At 40.2% G+C, this 7,290-nt stretch overlaps 1 non-coding gene across 1 annotated transcript; it reads right to left on the bottom strand.

Moving 5' to 3' along the window:
* Positions 1 to 3,845: 3,845 nt before the first annotated feature.
* Positions 3,846 to 3,917, bottom strand: TRNAS-GGA. Its single transcript has one exon. It is a non-coding gene; the product is annotated as a tRNA-Ser (tRNA).
* Between the last annotated feature and the right edge of the window lie 3,373 nt (positions 3,918 to 7,290).

Here is a 7,290-nt window from a genome sequence, read left to right as displayed (position 1 = left end):
TTTATGGCCCAGCTCTCAAGCTGTGCGTAGCTACTGAAAGACCACCGCCTTGACTACATGGAGCTTCGTTGGCAGAGCTGTCTTTGCTTTTTCACACACTGTCTAGGTTTGTCATAGCTTTCCTGCCAGGAAGCAACCATCTTCTAATTTCAAGGCTGAGGTCGCCATCTGCAGTGATTTTGAGCCCAAGAAGGGGAGATCTGTCACTGCTTCCACCTTTTCCCCTTCTATTTGCCATTAGGTGACGGGACTGGAGGCCATGATTTTAGTTTTTTAATATTTAGTTTTAAGCTGGCCTTTTCACTCTTCTCCTGCACCCTTATCAAGAGGGTCTTTATTTTCTCTTTGCTTTCTGCCCGTGGTGTCATCCACATATCTGAGGTTGTTGATATTTCTCCTGCTAACTTGATTCCATCTTGTGACACATCCAGCCTGGCATTTCTCATGATGTGCTCTGCATATAATTTAAATAAACAGGGTGACAATAAACAGCCTTGCCATACACCTTTCTCAGTTTGGAACCAGTCCATTGTTCCATGTATGGTTCTGACTGTTGCTTCTTGACCAGCATACAGGTTTCTCAGCAGACAGGTAAGATGATCTCATATTCCCATCTCTTTAGGATGATGCTATCAAATTGCTGTACTCAGTATGTCAGCAAATCTGGAAAACCCAGGAGTGGCCACAAGACTGGAAAAGGTCAATATTCACCTCAATTCCCAAGAAGGGAACTACGAATAAGTGTTCACATCCCCAGACAGTCGCACTCATCTCTCATGCTAGGAAGGTTATGCTTGAAAATCCTGCATGCTGGGCTTCAGCATTATGTCAACTGAGAACTTCCCGATGTCCAAGCTGAGTTTAGAAAAGGCAGAGGAACCAGAGATCAAATTGCCAACATTGGCTTAATCATAGAGAATGCAAGGGAATTCTAGAAAAACATCTACCTCGGTTTCATCAAACATTATAGAACTGGCTCAAAAGCAGATACATAGATAAATGGAATAGGATAAGGAGGGCGGGAATGAGCCCATACTTATATGAGCATTTATTCTATGACAAAGGAGGCATAAATATACCATGGGGAAAAGTCTGTTTTCTTTTTGGTTTTGTTTTTAAATATATAAGTGATGTTGGGAAATGGGATTAACACATGCAAAAGAATCAAACTGGATTACTTTCTCACATCACACATATAAATAAACTCAATTGGATTAAAAACTTAAGTGCAGTTTTTAGAACCATAAAACGTGTAGGAGAAACCATAGTCTGTGTTCTTTATAACATTGATCTTAGTAGTTTTTGGTTCTATCCCCTTAGTTCTATCTACTTAGAGGAAGAAAAGTAAAAATTTAAAAATGGGAATACATCAGACTAAGAGCTTTTGCACAGCTAAGGACTATGAACAAAACAAAAAGGCCACGTCTTAATGGTGGTTTAGTCGCTAAGTCCTGTCTGACTCTTGCCGATTCCATGGACTATAGCCTACCAGGCTCCTTTGTCCATGGGATTCTTCAGGCAAGAACACTGGAGTGGGTGGCCACGCCCTTCTCCAGGGGATCTTCCTAACCCAGGGATTGGCCCTGGTTGTCCTGCATTGCCAGAAGATTCTTTACCAACTGAGCTACAAGGCTGAGGTACCTGTTAAATAGGAGAAGATATTTGCAAAGGGCATATCTGATAAGGGGTTAATAACCAATGTATGAAAAGAAGTCATACAACCCAATGTCAAAAAATGAATAACCCAATTAAAATGTGGGCAGAGGATGAGAAATAGACATTTTTTTTTTCAATGAAGACATGCAGATGATTAATAGGCACACAAAAAGACACCAAATATCATTAATCATCAGGAAACGCAAATAAAAATTCCAGTAAGAAATCATCTCACACCTGTCAGAATGCCTGTATCAGAAAGATAATCAACACCTGTTGGTGAAGGTGTGGCGAAAAGGGAAGCTTCATACACTGTTGGGAGTGTAACTTAGTGCAGACACTGTGGAAAACAGTATGGTGATTCCTCAAATTTTAAAAATAGAACTATCATATGATCTAGCAATGCCACTCTGATAATGAAATAAGTCAGAGAAAGAGAAATGTTGCATGGGTTCACTTATATATGGAACCTGAAAAACAAAACAAACAGCAAAGATAGCAAAACAGAAACAGACTCATCTATCCAGAGAATAAAAATGTGCTCGCCCGAGGAAACAGGGGTGGGAGAAGAGATAAATAGGTGAGGAGATTGAGGTACAAACATTTGGTTGCAAAACAAATTCCGTTCCACAGGTATGGAATGTACAGTGCAGAGAACATAGCCAATCCTTATGGAATATCTCTGTGCATTTACAGACTGTAACTTGACTTAGGATCATCTGAAATATATAGAAATATTGAGTCATTGTGTTTTATACCAGGAATGAATATATTGTTATAGGTCAACTATACTTCAAAAACAAGCAAACTTATAAGAAAAATAGATCAAAATTGTGGTTTCCAGCGGTGGGGGTGAAGAAGGGAGAGTTGCATGAAGGCTGCCAAAGAACACAGACTTCCTGTTATAAGATAAAATGCTTTAGTGATTTAACATGCAACGTGATGAATATAATTAGCACTGCTATATATTATACATGAAAGTTGAGGGAGTGAATCCTAAGAGCTCTCATCACAAGGCAAATCATTTTCTACTCCTTTAATGTTGGATCTATATGACATGATAGATGTTCATTACTTACTGGATAATTTTTTCATGATGTATGTAAGTAAATCAATATGCTGTGTGCCTTAAACTTATACAGCACTTTATGTCAACTATATCTCCAGAAGAATAGTGGGAAAATATGATGCAACAGATATGTCCTTAAATTCCTCGAAGCAATATCTCCTTCTTTCTGCCTAGTGGTGCTCGGGGCCGATGCAAACCTCCATTGCTCTGGAGCTACTGCTGTGACTAAGACTTCATTTTCTGCTCGCACAGAGCATTAGTATCAACCAGAAGGAAAATATGAGGGCCTTTCTTGATCATGAACACAGACCTGTACATATGCATGGGCTTCTGGATCTTCAGAAATATCGCGGAGCTTTTCAGAACCCTGTGGACATTTTTCTCCACGGATTTTCAGCTGTTTGGCAATCCTCTTATTTGGCCCAATTGGTATTGTTGTGACAGGAACCTCTATAAAGCTTTAGGGAAGTATCTGTCCTCACTGAGTAGGATTTCAGTTAGGCAAAATAAAGGGCAAGCTCTGTGAGTGGGGTTCTCCATGAGAGTTGCCATATGGGTAAGATTATGACAATTTTCCAAGAATGGGACATTTTGGGCTGCTCCAAACCCATCTGGCTCCTCCAGTGGCTGCTAGCTGCTGGTGTTCACTGAGATTGCAGAGCTGCTGATTTTCAAGAGCTCAGGCAAGTTAAACATCACAAAGCTCACTTTGAGATTTAGCCATTTTTGTTGAATAAATTCTCTTCTAATTTTTATAAGTCACTGGTCAAAGTCCAGAATTCTGAACACGTTGATTAAAAACAAACAAACAAACAAAAAAAAACCTTTCCAGTGCTTTTTACTTTATGCAATAGAGGATTTCTGATCATTACTACTCCATCCATAAGTGTTTCTCTCACTGTTACTTTTTTTGATTTGTGAGTTTTCTCTTTATTTAAGAGTAGCATGGTGCGTTGCAATTCATGGGGTTGCAAAGAGTCAGACATGGACGAGCAACTAAAGAACAGTCGTGTCCGACTCTTTGCGACCCCATGGACTGTAGCCTACCAGGCTCCTCCCTCCATGGGATTCTTCAGGCAAGAGTACTGGAGTGGGTTGCCATTTCCTTCTCCGGGGGATCTTCCCTACCCAGGGATCGAACCAGGGTCTCCGGCATTCCAGGCAGATGCTTTAACCTCTGAGCCACCAGGGAAGCCCAAGAACACAACAGTAGACTTTACTTAGCATTAGGAAACCCTGGGTATGATATAAAAAAAATTAATATACAGAATATGTTCTTCGTTTCACTTCAATCATTGTTTCTTTGCTTTTAATTCATGAGCAAAATATTAAGAACTATGGACAGGGGATATTCAGTTACAAGAAGATCTGATGTTGAAAAAAAGGAAAGTTAATGGAGCTACAGGGAATATCTTACCAAAGGACATTTTTGCAGCTAGAAGTGATTAAATGATAGCAGTTCAAAGAAGCAAAAATATTCTGAACGTTCACTCCAACCTCATTTTTATAAAAAACCTGTTCCATGGCCAAAATCTATAGTCATCAGCTTCAGCATTTTTGAGAAACTGAATACCCTGAATTCTGGTTCTATTTCTGTGTACTGACTTTTCACTGACAGCACTGACTTTATTGACTGTTCAGTGACTTACTCCTCAGCTCTCTTTGCTTGGAAATGGAATCCTGCACCTGCTACTCAGAAGAACAGCAGAATGATGGGTCATTTGGTCCTTCTTTCTCCCTTGCACGTATAACCTCTTTCAGCATTTCCTCTCCTCTCAATGATGGTGAAAATGAACCGTACTCCTGCTTGCTGCTCCCCCGTCCCTGGGATTTTCCAGGCAAGAACACTGGAGTGGGTTGCCATTTCCTTCTCCAATGCATGAAAGTGAAAAGTGAAAGTGAAGTCGCTCAGTCGTGTCGAACTCTTAGCGACCCCATGGACTGCAGCCCACCAGGCTCCTCCATCCATGGGATTTTCCAGGCAAGAGTACTGGAGTGGGGTGCCATTGGTTACCACATTACTTAAATAGTTAAAGCTCCAACAGATTACCTTATCACCAGACTGAGAAAGAGAAGAGCTCAGCATAAGAGAGCTGATATTTCTACTGTCCTACAGCAGGTTGTTAGGACTTGACAAGTGTCATCTCATTTAGCTATCACAACTGCTATATGCATTGGACTAAATCGGCCCCATATTCCAGTTGTAGCACTGAAACTCAAGATTTTTCAGCTAATTAGTGACAAACAGAAAAAAAATCAAGCACATGTTTGCATGAATCTAGTCTACGCTCTTTCCAAGAATTTCCCATTTTCCCTCCTCCCTTTCTTCTTAGCAGACATGTTCTCCACCAGAAAAAGATTCTTCTGTTCACTCACTGGGTTGGGAAAAACAAACAAACAAACAACTTAATTTTTAGGCAGCTGATCTCTTCAGTAATTGTCACAAATAACTTGTATAGCCTTTCATAATCACTCTTTCCTTTAATCCCAAACTGGCGTCCCCAGTCTGAAAAACTGAGTGGAAGCTGAGTCTTCTTGATTTTTGCAAAAGATTTTATATTTTCCATCACTTCTTGCCAACTTTAGCTCTTAAATGATGCTGTGGGTGACACTGATATTAATACAGTGTTTTATCATCTCAGATTATTTTGGGAAGCAGTTTTCCTCTATTCTGTGGTGTTGGAGAAGACTCTTGAGAGTCCCTTGGACTGCAAGGAGATCCAACTAGTCCATCCTAAAGGAAATCAGTTCTGAATATTCATTGGTAGGACTGATGCTGAAGCTGAAACTCCAATACTTTGGCCACCTGATTCGGAAAGCTGACTCATTGGAAAAGATCCTGATGCTGGGAAAGATTGAGGGCAGGAGAAGGGGACGACAGAGGACGAGATGGTCAGATGGCATCACCAACTCAATAGACATGAGTTTGGGTAAACTCCGAGAGTTGGTGATGGACAGGGAGGCCTGGCGCTGCGGTCCATGGGGTCAAAAAGAGTCGGACACAACTGAGCAACTGAACTGAACTGACTTTCCTCTATTCCCCCTTCTTTGCTGTGTCTAAAGTGGACACAGGTTCATTTTTCAGCAAATAAAACGTCCTTAACACAAGGAAATTATGCAAAACCGCCCCTAGATAAGATATCTGCCATAGCCCAAATGGAATATATTTTACCAAAGTAGATTATATATATAATATGCATAAATACACATTTATCTATTTTATTTCTTTTATACTTATGTTTTTTCATAGTTATATATTTTATATGTATTTGTTTGCATTATATTAGACATTGTTAATTTTAGCTAAATTTATTTGAAAATAAAGAAAAATGAAAATTGAATTGCTCCATTTCACATTTATGTTGTTTCACAATAGGTTTAAACTAAAGAAGGAGATTTGTAAAGGTTAAGTAGAACAATGTAAAGAGTTTTATGAAGTGGATTCATTTTGCAATTTAATAAAGCATATTTCTTTTCAAAATAACAGAAAACGGTCAACATATTTAGACATCACTTCTTTCAATCATACCAGTTTAGCTATTTCAGATATTTTAATGTTTAAAAATCTAAAATTTACATTATTTGTATTGTGAGCTCCTAAAAATTGGCCACAATTTAGTATTTGGACTACATTTATTGTGACTCCAATTTTAGGTAAATTTTTATCTGTGATCTTTTACCCCTTCCCCCAACAATAATTTCATTTTCATATATCAATCGCTACCAAATATCCCCTCAGGCTATCCACTGGCAATTAATCAGCATCCCTTCAGCCCCACGCTGTCAGCCAGTGTTCTGATTTCCTTTCCTCTGTTTGATTTGCCAGTGTTAGACTTTGACATATGCAATCATTTCATTTTTTTTTGAGATTGATTTTATTTTATTTTTAATTGGAATGCAATCATTTTACAGTGTGCTGGTTTTTGCTGTAAGTATACATATACCCCTTTCTTCTTGAGTCATTTAGTTTTCTGTCCGGAGAAGGCAATGGCACCTCACTCCAGTACTCTTGCCTGGAAAATCCCATGGACGAAGGAGCCTGGTGGGCTGCAGTCCATGGGGTCGCTAAGAGTCAGACACGACTGAGCGACTTCATTTTCACTTTTCACTCTCATGCATTGGAGAAGGAAATGGCAACCCACTCCAGTGTTCTTACCTGGAGAATCTCAGGGACGGGGGAGCCTGGTGGGCTGCCATCTATGGGGTCGCACAGAGTCGGACACGACTGAAGCGACTTAGCAGCAGCAGCAGCAGTGGTTTTCTGTCATCGTGTCACAGGTTCTTTTACTCAGCCCTTCATGGAGATCTGCCCTTACTTGTACATGCATCAAGAAGTGAATGAGCCATTTTTACTTCAGAGTAACGTCAATTCATTGGAGAAGGCAATCCCACTCCAGTACTCTTACCTGGAAAATCCCATGGACGGAGGAGCCTGGTAGGCTGCAGTCCATGGGGTCGCTAAGAGTCGGACACGACTGGGCAACTTCACTTTCACTTTTCACCTTCATGCACTGGAGAAGGAAATGGCAACCCACTCCAGTGTTCTTGCCTGGAGAATCCCAGGG

This window comes from Bos indicus x Bos taurus, chromosome 14, assembly GCF_003369695.1.
Source record: "Bos indicus x Bos taurus breed Angus x Brahman F1 hybrid chromosome 14, Bos_hybrid_MaternalHap_v2.0, whole genome shotgun sequence".
Lineage (NCBI taxonomy): Eukaryota > Metazoa > Chordata > Mammalia > Artiodactyla > Bovidae > Bos > Bos indicus x Bos taurus.
The sequence above is the reverse complement of the archived record's forward strand: the minus strand, read 5'-3'. Positions and strand labels throughout refer to the sequence as shown.